This window comes from Salmo trutta, chromosome 16 (assembly GCF_901001165.1).
Source record: "Salmo trutta chromosome 16, fSalTru1.1, whole genome shotgun sequence".
NCBI classification, from domain to species: domain Eukaryota; kingdom Metazoa; phylum Chordata; class Actinopteri; order Salmoniformes; family Salmonidae; genus Salmo; species Salmo trutta.
The window spans coordinates 59,750,277-59,766,528 of record NC_042972.1 but is presented as its reverse complement, the minus strand read 5'-3'; positions in this window follow the sequence as shown (position 1 = coordinate 59,766,528).

Sequence of the window (16,252 nt, the reverse complement as noted above, 5' to 3'; positions counted from 1 at the left end):
CCTCCCCTAAATCTAACCATAACCATTTTTATTAATTTTATTTAAGGATTCCCATTAGCTGACGCCATAATGTCAGCTAATTTTCCTAGGGTCCAACATCGAACTAAAAAGACATTACAAATAATTACATTTTACATTAAGACATAAAACATTTAACAAGTAGATGTTAGAGAATTAAAATACCTGACAGGTAATACATTTAACATTCAGTGGGATTAGTATGATATAAATGGGGTTAGTGTCCAGTCATACGGTTGATTGCATTAATGTTGCTTTTATGGTTTTCTTGAAGGTGTATTTATATTTTGCCAGGTAAATGTGATTTGGTAAAGAATTCCATTAAGTGTGATGTAGATTTGAGGAGATTCTTGGTCTGAGGGATGACCTGAACTTGCCTGTCTGGTGGAAACGTTTGTTGCCAGTGTGAGGTGGTAGAGACAATACTGTAAGTGTAGCCAATTCTACACCACCCTAGGTTTAACCCTATTCTCAACAGGCTGGTAGAGAATATTTTGACAGTGGATTTATAATCTGATATGAAAAAAATATTCAATTGAACTTGGTCAATTCCCTCAGCCCTTTTTTGTTTTATGTTATTTTTAAAACTTTTTATTTAAATTTCCAAGTCAATTATATGTGGAACTGACAGCATTTTAGCTAAATTAAATCTTATTAATATCTGTTCATATACACCCCCAGGAAAAATATGACACCTTTTTTCTGACAAGCGAGCTCTTAGATATGGACATTTTCATAAATTCATAGAAAGTTTGGGATTGAAGGCATTTGTGAAATTTCAATAGCAATGAAGAGTGGGAAAGCGGTCATACGTTTCGACAATAAAAGTTGTACTATACAGAAATCACTCCGACATTTCCTGGTTGCTAAAACTCTAATAGTTCACCTAATTTCAGTTTGTGACAAGATAAGCTATTATAGTGTAGATCATCATTGTACTGTGAAATATAATTTCCATAACCAAAAATATTGTTGTTTCAGCTGTTTGAAGCTGGTGTACAAAATGTAGATGGCGCCCATAGAACAGATCTACCGTTTCTTAGAATGATAGAGCTATAACTCACATTTCTGTGAATTTGGTCGGGTTGCCCAAAAAGTTACATATTGCCACTTTAATCAACACTGCAGTAATAAAACCTAATAAAAACATAGTTGAAGTCGAAGTCAATAAAACTCGTTTTTCAACCACTCCACACATTTCTTGTTAACGAACTATAGTTTTGGCAAGTCAGTTAGGACATCTACTTCGTGCATGACACAAGTAATTATTCCAACAATTGTTTACAGACAGATTATTTCATTTATAATTCATGGGATCCCAATTCCAGTGGGTCAGAAGTGTACATACACTAAGTTGACTGTGCCTGTAAACAGCTTGGAAAATTCCAGAAAATGATGTCATGGCTTTAGAAGCTTCTGATAGGCTAATTGACATCATTTAAGTCAATTGGAGGTGTACCTGTGGATGTATTTTAAGACCAACCTTCAAACTCAGTGACTCTTTGTTTGACATCATGGGAAAATCAAAAGAAATCAGCCAAGACCTCTGAAAAAGAATTGTAGACCTCCACAAGTCTGGTTCATCCTTGGTAGCAATTTCCAAATGATTGAAGGTACCACGTTCATCTGTACAAACAATAGTACACAAGTATAAACACCATGAGACCACGCAGCCGTCATACTGCTCAGGAAGGAAAAGCGTTCTGTCTCCTAGAGATGAACGTACTTTGGTGCAAAAAGTGCAAATCAATCCCAGAACAACAGCAAAAGACCTTGTGAAGATGCTGGAGGAAACGGGTACAAAAGTATCTATATCCATAGTAAAAACGAGTCCTATATCGACAAAACCTGAAAGGCCGCTCAGCAAGAAAGAAGCCACTGCTCCAAAACCGCCATAAAAAAGCCAGACAACGGTTTGCAACTGCACATGGGGACAAAGATCGTACTTTTTGGAGAAATGTCCTCTGGTCTGATGAAATAAATGTTTGGCCATAATGACCATCGTTATGTTTGGAGGAAAAAGGGGGATGCTTGCAAGCCGAAGAACACCATAATGAAGCTTGGACCTAAATTTCAAGTGCTTTTGGGTGACAGCGAGAGAACCGTTAGGGTTAGAAGCACAATTCTACCTCAGGAACATTCCTGAGTTCCTCCCGATCTATGCAAGCCTAACCTTGACTGTGTGGCATTAACCCTTAACAGTGAAAACAGGGTTTTTTTCATCTCACAGTTTACAATGACATCTCTCCCCATAGGAATACATTGCCTTCACCCCTAAATTCAACCTGAAGCCTATGTGGGTTATGAATGCCTTATGAACCTGTCTTCGATGACTATCCATCAGGCCACTATGAGGTCTACCTGTGTCGATTCTAAGCTTCCTGGAGCAATCGGGAGTGGTTAACCTGTTGGGGATAGGGGGCAGTATTTGCATGGCCGGATAAAAAAACATACCCGATTTAATCTGGTTACTACTCCTGCCCAGTAACTAGAATATGCATATAATTAGTAGATTTGGATAGAAAACACGAAAGTTTCTAAAACTGTTTGAATGGTGTCTGAGTATAACAGAACTCATATGGCAGGCCAAAACCTGAGAAGATTCCATGCAGGAAGTGGAAATCTGATTTGTGGAATCACCTTCAACACTTTGCCTATGACACACACCGTGAGTTAGGATTCATTTAGCACTTCCTAAGGCTTCCACTAGATGTCAACAGTCTTTACAAAGTGGTTTGAGTCTTCTCTGGTAAAAACTGACCGAACGAGAGGCCTGGAAAGTTGGTCATAGGGGGAGGGCCATTACTACTATGACGCGGGCGCCCGTGGGTACCCTCTCATTCCGAAATGTTTAGTAAGACAATGCAATCGTCCGCCTTGAATATTATTGAAGCTCTGATTGAAAAAGGCCCTAAAGATTTATGTTATACAACGTTTGACATGTTTGAACGAACGTAAATATATATTTTTTGCACATTCGTGACGACAAGTCCCGCGCGCCTCGTACATTATGAGTAGCCTTCGGAGCTATTGGGACATACATTTACTTTTTCGAACAAAACTACATTTGTTGTGGACCTGGGATTCCTGGAAGTGCCTTCTGATGAAGATAATCAAAGGTAAGGGAATATTTACAATAGTATATTTGATTTTAGATGGTTCCAAGATGGCGCTAACCTGTATCGCCTAGCCTATTTTTCTGAGTATAGCACCTCGTTTATTGCAAAGTGTGATTTCCCAGTAAAGTTATTTTTAAATCTGGCAATGCGGCTGCATTCACGAGATGTTAATCTATAATTCTTTGAATGACAATATTACATTTTAACAATGTTTTCGAATAGTAATTTTGTAAATTGTAGCGCTGATTCACCGGAAGCATTTGAGGGAAAATATTTTCTGAACGTCACGCGCCAATGTAAAATGCTGTTTTTGATATAAATATGAACTTTATCGAACAAAAAATGCATGTATTGTGTAACATGATGTCCTAGGAGTGTCATCTGATCAAGATTGTCAAAGGTTAGTGCTGCATTTAGCTGTGTTTTGGGTATTTGTGATGCATGCTAGTTGCTTTGAAAATGGCAGTGTGATTTATTTTTGGAAGGGTACTCTCCTAACATAATCTAATGTTTTGCTTTTGCTGTAAAGCCTTTTTGAAATCGGACAACGTGGTTCGATTCAGGAGAGGTGTATCTATAAAATGGTGAAAATACTCATTTGTTTGAGAAATTGAAGTTATAGCATTTATGAGGTATTTGTATTTCGCGCGACGCGATTCCACTGGCTGTTGACTAGGACAGGTTAAACTCAGAGACTATCTAACCGACAGAATAATAACAAATCTTTGATACTAATTACTAGTCTGCAGCTAGGAATTCGGTATCATTGAACGCGAAGACAGATAACTGCTGAAACATCTATTCTATAACAACATTGCTGAATGTTACTCTGAACTTTCCATTCTAACCACGGCAGAGAGAGAGAGGGTGGAAAAACTTTCCAACAGAGATCAAGAGGACACACTGAGCGTAAATATATATATTGATTGCAATTATTCACGAATGAGTGAGCGTTCATGTGCAAAGGATTAGCATTTCAATTAATATAATTATCAACTTTGTAGTGTCTTATCTCAGTCGACCCCCACTTCCCTTTTGTCCACCAAGCCGTGATGCCGGTTTAGCCCACTAGGGCACATTGCCCTATCATTTCCTTGTAACCATATCTACTTGTTTGCATTTCTGTGATTGTCACGTCCTGACCAGTATAGAAGATTATTTGTATTATTTGGTCAGGGCGTGGCAGAGGTATGTTTGTTTTGTATGGTGGGTTTTTTTGTGTATAGCTTAGAGGGGTGTGTTATTTATGTGTTCTGGGGTTTTGTGGTGTATGTTTTAGTATGAGTAGGTTCTAGGTTAAGTTTTCTATGTGCAGATTTTGTTGCTGGACTCTCAATTGGAGGCAGGTGTTTCTAGTTGACTCTGATTGGGAGTCCTATAAGTAGGTGTGTGTTTTGTTTGTCACTTGTGGGTAGTTGTATGTTAGCACTGCTTTTGTTTAGCCTGTGACACTGTTCCTGTCGTGAGTTTTGTTTATTGGTTTTTTCCTCGCGTTCTCATTTAAAATAAAAGGATGATGAGCACGCAATCCGCTGCATATTGGTCCACTTTGTCCGACAGCGATTTCAACATATCTTCTGACGAAGAGGAATGTGACAGATTATTTAGTTAGTTAATAAATACATTATTTAAGACACTTGATGTATGGATGACTCATAGTGAAGACTGGGTTCGTGCAGATAACCAAGAATTTAGGACGTTTGGAATGAGACTAACGTGAGGTAAAGAATAATTAATTAATTGGAAGACTGATCAGATATTAAAATATCTGAAAGTTATGTTAGGAAAATTATAACTTTGTAATCTGAATATTTTCCTTGGTGCCCTGACTTCCTAGTTAATTAAATCAAATGTATTTATATAGCCCTTCGTACATCAGCTGATATCTCAAAGTGCTGTACAGAAACCCAGCCTAAAACCCAAAACAGCAAGCAATGCATGTGAAAGAAGCACGGTGGCTAGGAAAAACTCCCTAGAAAGGCCAAAAACCTAGGAAGAAACCTAGAGAGGAACCAGGCTATGAGGGGTGGCCAGTCCTCTTCTGGCTGTGCCGGGTGGATATTATAACAGAACATAGTCAAGACGTTAAAATGTTCATAAATGACCAGCATGGTCAAATAATAATAATCATAGTAGTTGTTGAGGGTGCAACAAGCACGTCCGGTGAACAGGTCAGGGTTCCATAGCCGCAGGCAGAACAGCTGAAACTGGAGCAGCAGCACGGCCAGGTGGACTGGGGACAGCAAGGAGTCATCATGCCAGGTAGTCCTGAGGCATGGCCCTAGGGCTCAGGTCCTCCGAGAGAAAGAAAGAAAGAGAATTAGAGAGAGCATAATTAAATTCACACAGGACACCGGATAAGACAAGAGAAATATTCCAGATGTAACAGATTGACCCTAGCCCCCCGACACATAAACTACTGCAGCATAAATACTGGAGGCTGAGACAGGAGGGATCAGAAGACACTGTGGCCCCATCCGATGATACCCCCGGACAGGGCCAAACAGGCAGGATATAACCCCACCCACTTTGCCAAAGCACAGCCCCCACACCACTAGAGGGATGTCTCCAACCACCAACTTACCGTCCTAAGACAAGGCCGAGTATAGCCCACAAAGATCTCCGCCACGGCACAACCCAAGGGGGAGGGGGGGCGCCAACCCAGACAGGAAGACCACGTCAGTGACTCAACCCACTCAAGTGACGCACCCCTCCCATGGACGGCATGGAAGAACACCAGTAAGCCAGTGACTCAGCCCCTGTAATAGGGTTAGAGGCAGAGAATCCCAGTGGAGAGAGGGGAACCGGCAAGGCAGAGACAGCAAGGGCGGTTCGTTGCTCCAGCCTTTCCGTTCACCTTCACACTCCTGGGCCAGACTATACTTAATCATAGGACCTACTGAAGAGATAAGTCTTCAGTAAAGACTTAAAGGTTGAGACTGAGTCTGCGTCTCTCACATGGGTAGGCAGACCATTCCATAAAAATGGAGCTCTATAGGAGAAAGCCCTACCTCCAGCCGTTTGCTTAGAAATTCTAGGGACAATTAGGAGGCCCGCGTCTTGTGACCGTAGCGTATGTGTAGGTATGTACGGCAGAACCAAATCGGAAAGATAGGTAGGAGCAAGCCCATGTAATGCTTTGTAGGTTAGCAGTAAAACCTTGAAATCAGCCCTTGCCTTAACAGGAAGCCAGTGTAGGGAGGCTAGCACTGGAGTGATATGATCAAATTTTTTGGTTCTATTCAGGATTCTAGCAGCCGTATTTAGCACTAACTGAAGTTTGTTTAGTGCTTTATCCGGGTAGCCGGAAAGTAGAGCATTGCAGTAGTCCAGCCTAGAAGTAACAAAAGCATGGATTAATTTTTCTGCATCATTTTTGGACAGAAAGTTTCTGATTTTTGCAATGTTACGTAGATGGAAAAAAGCTGTCCTTGAAACAGTCTTGATATGTTCTTCAAAAGAGAGATCAGGGTCCAGAGTAACACCGAGGTCCTTCACAGTTTTATTTGAGACGACTGTACAACCATCCAGATTAATTGTCAGATTCAACAGACGATCTCTTTGTTTCTTGGGACCTAGAACAAGCATCTCTGTTTTGTCCGAGTTTAAAAGTAGAAAGTTTGCAGCCATCCACTTCTTTATGTCTGAAACACAGGCTTCTAGCGAGGGCAATTTTGGGGCTTCACCATGTTTCATTGAAATGTACAGCTGTGTGTCATCCACATAGCAGTGAAATTTAACATTATGTTTTCGAATGACATCCCCAAGAGGTAAAATATATAGTGAAAACAATAGTGGTCCTAAAACGGAACCTTGAGGAAGACCGAAATTTACAGTTGATTTGTCAGAGGACAAACCATTCACAGAGACAAACTGATATCTTTCCGACAGATAAGATCTAAACCAGGCCAGAACTTGTCCATGTAGACCAATTTGGGTTTCCAATCTCTCCAAAAGAATGTGGTGATCGATGGTATCAAAAGCAGCACTAAGATCTAGGAGCACGAGGACAGATGCAGAGCCTCGGTCTGACGTCATTAAAAGGTAATTTACCACCTTCACAAGTGCTGTCTCAGTGCTATGATGGGGTCTAAAACCAGACTGAAGCGTTTTGTATACATTGTTTGTCTTCAGGAAGGCAGTGAGTTGCTGCGCAACAGCTTTTTCTAAAATTTTTGAGAGGAATGGAAGATTCGATATAGGCCGATAGTTTATTCTAATTTCTGGGTCAAGATTCGACTTTTTCAAGAGAGGCTTTATTACTGCCACTTTTAGTGAGCTTGGTACACATCCGGTGGATAGAGAGCCGTTTATTATGTTCAACATAGGAGGGCCAAGCACAGGAAGCAGCTCTTTCAGTACATTACAGTTACATGATTAAGTTAGTTTAATCACGTAATAATAATTAGACAATTTTTGATAAAAATTAAGTTTAATGATGCCAAAGACTCGACAAAGGATATGAGAAAGTCGCTTCAAACCTGCTGGTCTATGTAAGGTATGAAAACAACTGAGATACATGAGGACTTTCTCTTTTGTAAATAGTTACCCACACTTTACTGCAGAGGCAATTTTTGACATTCTGAACAGTTTCATAGTCTCAAATGGAATTGATTATTCAAAATGTGTGGCTGTGAGCACTGATGGTGCTTCTGCTATGATTGGTTGACACATTGGGGTTGTCACACGTGTGAAAGCAGTGGCCCGCAAGCAACATCTGCAATGCATGATGCACAGGGAGGTCTTGGCGGCAAAGAAAATGCCTGCAGGTCTAAAGACTGTCTCTTTTTGCACACCGAAGTACGACGGCTTTCATGGGGAAAGGTACTCACTTGCCTTTTCGAGTTACGATATGAAGTGTGAATCTTTTTCCTTGACTCAGTGTGAACTTTCAGATCCAAACTGGCATACTTGGCCGATTTTTATCCTCAGTCACTTAGATGTTCTTAATCTCGGGCTCCAAGGAAAAGCAGCAAATGTTGTGCAGAGCAAGATAGAAGCCACCATTAAGAAATTGGAGATCTGGTCCAGATGACTTGATCAGTCAAGCTAGAACTTGTTTGAAAACCTATCAGAATTTCCAGTAAAGGAAGAAATGCAGCTGCCCCCAACACCTTGACCAGCAACATCCGAGAACACCTGCAAGGTTTGAAAACACAGATGCAGGAATACTTTTCCGTACCTGATGTGTAATGCAACTGGATGGAGAACCCCTTCACCAGCCATGAAAATGAAGCCATGAGAGAGCAAGACAGCCTGGTGGAACTGTCGTGTGACAGTGCTCTAACAGCTTTTTCCTCTGAACTAACTTTTGGCTTGATGTTGCCTTGGAGTATCCTGAACTGTCCGACAGATCACTGCTGTTTCTGATGCCTTGCCCAACAACCTACCTCTGTGAAATAGTTTTTTGGTGCTTCTGGCATTAAAGACCAAATATAGGAATAGACTGGATGTTGAACCAGATCTCCGATTGCGAATGTCATGCCTGGAGGCCGACATCCAGCATTTGACAGATGAGAACCAACACCCGCACTCTCATTAGGTAAGTCAATTTTTATATGTTTTAGTGGGTCTAGTTCTGCAGAAGCTAAAGTGTGATGTGTGTGAGACAAACGTATCACACAAGTCAGTTATACTTAAACAATCTTTATTAGTGAGAGCTCTGCAATAGCGATGGCTGGTCGACGAACCACCCTCAGATGATTCGTTGAGAGCCCCGACACAAAGGATACAAAGTTATTTTATAGCAAAGATACACACCTGTAGTCTACATGACAAACAGATGTGTGGAATGGGTCACAAGGTGAGACTTGATAAATGAGAAAGGAGTATCACCCAGCCAGATAGCATTTCATATGAAGACTGTTCTTATGAAGACTGCCCATAAAACAAGGCTCCGATCTCGTCCCTGGTACTTCATATTACAGAAATACCAACTCATTCTATGGCATAAATCAATTGTCAACTCCAGATACCCCTATCTAAAGTAAAACCCATGTCCTTCAGGGTTTTGGGTTAAGGTTAGGGTTTTGGAATTTACCTCCTCCATGTAGGCTGTTTCGTCATTGTGGGTAATCAGGCCTACTACTGTTGTGTCGTCTGCAAACTTGATGATTGAGTTGGTTGGCATGCGTGGCCATGCAGTCATGGGTGAACACGGAGTACAGGAGGGGGCTGAGCATGCATCCTTGTGGGGCCCCAGTGTTGATGATCAGCGAAGTGGAGGTGTTGTTTCCTACCTTCACCACCTGTGGGAGGCCCATCAGTAAGTCCACGATCCTGTTGCACAGAGCGGGGTTCAGACCCAGGGCCTCGAGATTAATGATGAGCTTGGAGGGTACTATGGTGTTGAATGCTGAGCTATAGTCAATGAACAGCATTCTTACATAGTTATTCCTCTTGTTCAGATAGGATAGGGCAGTGTGATGGCGATTGCATCGTCTGTGGATCTATTGGGGCGGTAAGCAAATTGAAGTGGGTGTAGGATGTCAGGTAAGGTAGAGGTGATATGATCCTTGACAAGTCTCTCAAAGCACTTCATGATGACAGAAGTGAGTGCTACGGGGCGATAGTCATTTAGTTCAGTTACCTTTGCTTTCTTGGGACAGGAACAAGGTTGGACATCTGGAGACAGTAGACTGGGATAGGGAGAGATTGAATAGGTCTGTAAACACTCCAGCCAGCTGGTCTGTGCATGCTCTGAGGATGCGGTTAGGGATCTCGTCTGGGCCGGCAGCATTGCGAGGGTTAACACGCTTAAATGTCTTACTCACGTCGGCCACGGAGAAGGAGAGCCCACAGTCCTTAGTAGCGGGCTGCGTCGTTGGCACTGTGTTATCCTCAAAGAAGGGCGAAGGTTTTTAGCTTGTCCGGAAACAAGATGTCGGTGTCCACGACGTGGCTGGTTTTCCCATTGTAGTCTGTGATTGTCTGTAGACCCTGCCACATACGTCTTGTGTCTGAGCCGTTGAATTGCGACTCCACTTTGTCTCTGTAATGACGTTTTGCCTGCTTGATTGCCTTAGAGGGAATAACTACACTGTTTGTAATTGGCCATATTCCCAGTCACCTTGCCATGGTTAAATGTGATGGTTTGCGCTTTCAGTTTTGCGGGAATGCTGACATCTATCCACGGTTTCTGGTTAGGGTAGGTTTTAATAGTCACAGTGGGTACAACATCTCCTATACACTTCCTGATAGTGAAATACACTGATACGGTGACTGAGTTTATGTTGTTCTCGGAGGCTACCCAGATCATATCCCAGTCCGCGTGATGAAAACAATCTTGAAGCGTGGATTCCGATTGGTCAGACCAGCGTTGAATAGTCCTTAGCACGGGTATTTCCTGTTTGAGTTTCTGCCGAATGGAGGAGCAAAATTGAGTTGTGATCAGATTTGCCGAAGGGAGGGCGGGCGAGGGCCTTGTAGTCATCCCAGAAGTTGGAGTAGCAGTGGTCAAGTGTTTTAGCAGCACGGGTACTACAGTCAATGTGTTGATAGAACTTCGGTAACGTTTTTCTTAAATTTGCTTTGTTAAAATCCCAGCTACAATAAATGCGGCCTCAGGATATGTGGTTTCCAGTTTGGATAAAGTCCAGTGAAGTACTTTGAGGGCCGTTGTGGTATCGGCTTGAGGGGAATATACACGGCTGATCACATAACCGAAGAGAATTTTCTTGGGAGGTAATACAGTCGGCATTTGATTTTGAGGTATTCCAGGTTGGGTGAACAAAAGGACTTGAGATCCTGTATGTGATCACAATCACACCATGAGTAGTTAATCATGAAACATATAACCCCACCCTTCTTCTTCCCGGAGAGATATTTTTTCCTGTCTGCACGATGAACTGAGAAGCCAACTGGTTGGACAGACTCAGACAGTATATCCTGAGAGAGCCATGTTTCCGTGAAATGGAATATGTTACAATCCCTGATGTCTCTCTGGAAGGAAATCCTTGCCCTGAGCTCGTCAAATGTATTTATTGTTCTTTATCTCCTAAAATATTGCACAAGTGGACTGCATAGATTTACTTCAAAAGTAGCTACAAATATTCAAATCCATTGAAACTATTTTTTAGAAGTTTTTTTTTAACGGTACTGATGGTATTGAAAAAAAAACATCCCATGACTATTTCCAAATACCCCAGGATACTGCCCAAGACTAGTGTACAGCAGTAGTTATATAGGACGAGCCATAGCTAGAATACAATATATACACATAAGTGGGTAAAATTTTATGTTAAAATTATAAAAGTGACCAGTGTTCAATGACTCTATGAATATAGGTCCACCATCTCTAAGGTTCAAGGCAGGGTTCTGGGTGGAGGCCGGCTGTTTAACAGTCTTATGGCCTGGAGATAGCCGTTTATCAGTCTCTCTGTTGCAGCTTTTATGCACATGTACAATCTTCACCTTCAAGATGGTAAAGGGGTGAGCCGGCCATTGCACCTGTACTGTCTCTGCCTTCTAGATGGTAGTGGGCTGAACAAATCAAATGTATTGGTCACATACACGTGTTTAGCAGATGTTATTGCTGGTGTAGCAAAATGCTTATACAGGCCATTGCTGAGGTGGCTGAGGTCCTTGATGATCTTCTTGGCCTTCTTGTGACACCGGTGCTGTAGATATCCTGGAGGGCAGGCAGTGCACCCCCGGTGATGTGTATCACCCCCTTATGGGCAGTGCACTTGCCGTACCAGGAGGTGATACAGCCCAACAGAATACTCTTTGTTGCATCTGTAGAAGTTTGTGAAGGTCTTTGGGGCCAAAACAAATTTCCTCAGCCTCCTGAATTTGAAGAGGCGCTGTTGCGCTTTCTTCACCACGGTGTTGGTGTAGAGGTCCTCAGTGGTGTGCACGGTGAGGAACTTGACACTTTTGACCCTCTCCACTGTCTCCAGTAGTCCACAATCAGCTCCTTAATTTTGCTAACGTTGAGGGTGAAGTTATTTTCCCGGGAGGAAGTCTTTGTTGTCAGTAATCAGGCCTACCATTGTTGTGTCATCAGCAACCTTGATGATTGAGTTGGAGACGTGCATAGCAACACAGTCAGGGGTGAACAGCGAGTACAGGAGGGGGCTGAGTATGCATCCCTGTGGGGCCCCTTGTCACGTCCTGACCAGTAAAAGGGGTTATTTGTTATTGTAGTTTGGTCAGGGCGTGGCAGGGGGTGTTTTTCTGTTATGTTCTTCTATTTCTATGTTTATGCTAGGGTATCTATTTCTATGTTGGATTTGTTTGGGGTTGGTCTCTAATTGGAGGCAGCTGAATCTCGTTGCCTCTGAATAGAGGCCATATTTAAGTAGGTTTTTTTTTTCATTGTGTTTGTGGGTGGTTAATTTCTATTTAGTTGTCTAACCTGACAGAACTGTGGGCTGTCGTTTTTGTTTCTTTGTTTATAGTGTTCTCTGTTCAATAAATACAAGATGAGCACTAACCACGCTGCGCCTTGGTCTACTCCATTCAACAGCCGTTACACCCTTGTGTTGAGGAGTTGTTGCCTACCTTAACCACCTGGGGTTGGTCCGTCAGGAAGTCCAGGACCCAGTTGCACAGGGAGTGGTTCAATCCCAGTGCCTTGAGCTTAGTGATGAGCTTGGAGGGCACTATGGTGTTGAAGGCTGAGCTGTAGTCGATGAATAGCCTTTTCACACAGGTATTCCTCTTTCCCAGGTGGAATAGGGCAGTGCAATTGCGCCGTCCGTGGGGGCAGTATGCAAATTGTAGTCGGTCTAGGGTGTTGGGTGAGGTCGAGGTGATTTGATCCTTAATTAGCCTCTGAAGCACTTCAATGGTGACAGAAGTGAGTGCTATGGGGTGATAGTCATTTAGTTCAATTACCTTTGCTTTCTTGGGTACAGGAACAATGGTAGACATCTTGAAACAAATGGAGACAACAGACTGGAATAGGGAGAGATTGAATATCATCGCTGTTTGATGAAAACCTCTGATCTCCAAAACAAACTTTTCAGGAAATTTAAAAAACTGCCATGTTTTCACATTTAATAAACATACAATTATAACATTTTAGAAGTTATTTTGAATATATTTTCTTGGTCCTAGAGTCATGAAATGTTCAGAGTACATTGAGGGGAGTTACTGCTTTCAATACATGTAAAAAAAGAACATTGGCAAAAATGGAAATAAAATGTTTCAGACAGCCAGCAGGTTTGCGCATGCTCAGAGGATGCGCCTTGGGATGCCATCAAGGCCAGCAGCCCTATGAGGGTTTACATGCTTGAATGTCTTGCTTACGTCGGCCACGGAGATCTGAAGCACACAGTCTTTGTGAGCAGTGGGGGCCCACATCGGCGGCTCATTGTCAGATTACTCGAAGCGGGCAAAGGTGGTTAGGTTATCCAGGAGTGAGGCATCAATGTACGCGGTGTAGCTGGCATTCCCTTTATAATCCCTGATTGTCTGGAGTCCCTGTACTGTTGTTTTGCCTCTGATTGCCTTACGGATGTCATAGCTGGTCTGTTTGTACACGTCCGTGTTCCCAGTCAACTTGCCTTGATTAAATGCTGTGGTTCGCACTTTCAGTTTTCCGCGAGTGCTGCCATCTATCCACATTTTTGGGTTTGAATAAGTTCCCTGCCACCAGTATCTGATGCATCTGGTTCCCCTAACAGTGTTGGGTACGCTACAGCTGGGGCTATGAGGAAGGAAGTTGTGTACATCCAACACGATCATAAAGCACCCACGTTTTCATGAAAACTGGACAGAGCAGACTCTCTAACGATAGAGGAATGAATTGCAATGATAGAGGATCAGATGCATGCAAAACCAACTATGAAAGAGAAGGCCAATTGGGTGTACAATCTTTTAGAAGGTGCAGCTTGTACTGATATCAAATATGTGCCTGTAGGGGAGAGGGAGAGTTGCTGTGATTTTCAACGTTTAGATGGAAATGTATGTTTGTTTACATTCCCACATTTCCCTGCAGCACATTTTTTAATCGTAAGCAACGAGAGGGAGAGTCCCTTCTGGACTACTCTTATGCCTTGATGGCACTAAATGATCAGGTTGTAAAAACTGATGGACAAGCTAGTGCTAAATCTCAGAAAGTCCTTGGTGATACATTTTGTGATGGTATCTGTGACCAGACCCTAGGTGAATGGCTGAGGGACAAAGTGAGCTCCAACCCTCCATGGACAATTTGTGACGTGAGGAAAGAAGCTGCCCAGTGGGTGGCATAGTAAAAAGGCAGGTCATTTAAACCCAAGTATAATCAGTTCTCTCCCGTGTCTAGTGAGGCTACAGATGCAAACCAATCTGAATATTCAGAGCTAAAAACCCTCAATAAATCCCATCAGAGCCAGCTAGAAATAGTAATGAAGGCACTTGGGTCCTCAAAAGCAGTGCCAAACAGTGACCCATCCCCCAGATTCAGAAAGAATCCAGATGGTAAACCAATTTGTTTTAGGGGTGACTAGGGTAGGATACAATGCACTACTGCTCAGTTTTCAATGAAAACTTTGCTCACCTTCAAAATAGCTGCATTGAAGATTTTGGCTGGGTCTCAAAGCAGCAAATGGTTTAGAGATCCAATACAGGTTACATTGAACTAGACATTACCATATTGGGAAAGTGTATGCCACGCAGAGGTGTTCTGGTAGTTAGAGACCCTATTGACCAGCACATGAAAAGCAAGAAAATGTGGACCCCGGGATGAATGTGATTAACGTGAATAACATGAGTTGTTTGAACAGCATGGCCCCCGACCTCTTTGAAGCCCCTGAAGTGCAATCGGAAGCCCCCGGGAGGAGATGAGCCAACAGACACTGCTAGATGGCACAGGCAGTAGCTTTTCCATCCAAGACCACAAGGTCAGGGTACAGGTTAAGGGTTCCAGTCACCAACATTGGCTACTTTGACATTTGACTGACCCCTCACAGGGTTATGTTGACTTCCTGTTTCCGGTCACAACTTGCAGACTTGTTTACGTGCTGCTGTGCGTTTTGTTGCCGATCTTACTTTGCAACCTGACTAGCTCACGGTTTTTACTTTTTCATTACTGTATATTTTTTGTTTTTCCCTCACTCGACTTTTTCACCCCGGAGGTTTTATCTGGACATGGTTCGTCAGGACTTCAAACAGCCGAAGCTAAGTAACATTAACACGATGCCTTCTAATTGCAGTCGTTGTACTTATAATATACAGGAGAATGATCGCCTTACGGCAAGGATAGCTGTGCTGCAAGCCCAGCTTCAGACGCAAGGGTAATTTCAGTGTAGGAAAGGATGAACCAGCGTCTGTGCCACCAGTAAGTACAGATAGTAACGTTAGTATAAACCTCCTCGCACGGTCCCCGCAGCCGGACAACTTTCTCATGGCTTCTGGAGGGAAATGCTGTAGGAATGCTCAACCGGTGTCGCTTATTCAGCCGACAGAAACTTTCAACCGGTTCTCCCCATTAAGCGAGTCGGAGTCGGAAGCCGAAACTTCTCTGGACTCTACTCCTCCCGTTGTGGGGTCTGAGACGCCGAAGGCTCCCACCATTAGCTCTGACAAATTGAAAACCCTAGTCATTGGCGACTCCATTACCCGCAGTATTAGACTTAAAACGAATCATCCAGCGATCATACACTGTTTACCAGGGGGCAGGACTACCGACGTTAAGGCTAATCTAAAGACGGTGCTGGCTAAAGCTAAAACTGGTGAGAGTAGAGAGTATAGAGATATTGTTATCCACGTCGGCACCAACGATGTTAGGATGAAACAGTCAGAGGTCACCAAGCGCAACATAGCTTCAGCGTGTAAATCAGCTAGAAAGATGTCGGCATCGATTAATTGTCTCTGGCTCTACAGCAGAGTCTCACAACTCAATCGCTGGTTGAAAACTGTGTTCTGCCCCTCCCAAAAGATAGAATTTGTAGATAATTGGCCCTCTTTCTGTGACTCACCCACAAACAGGACCAAGCCTGGCCTGTTGAGGTGTGACGGACTCCATCCTAGCTGGAGGGGTGCTCTCATCTTATCTACGAACATAGACAGGGCTCTAACTCCTCTAGCTCCACAATGAAATAGGGTGCAGGCCAGGCAGCAGGCTGTTAGCCAGCCTGCCAGCTTAGTGGAGTCTGCCACTAGCACAGTCAGTGTAGTCAGCTCAGCTT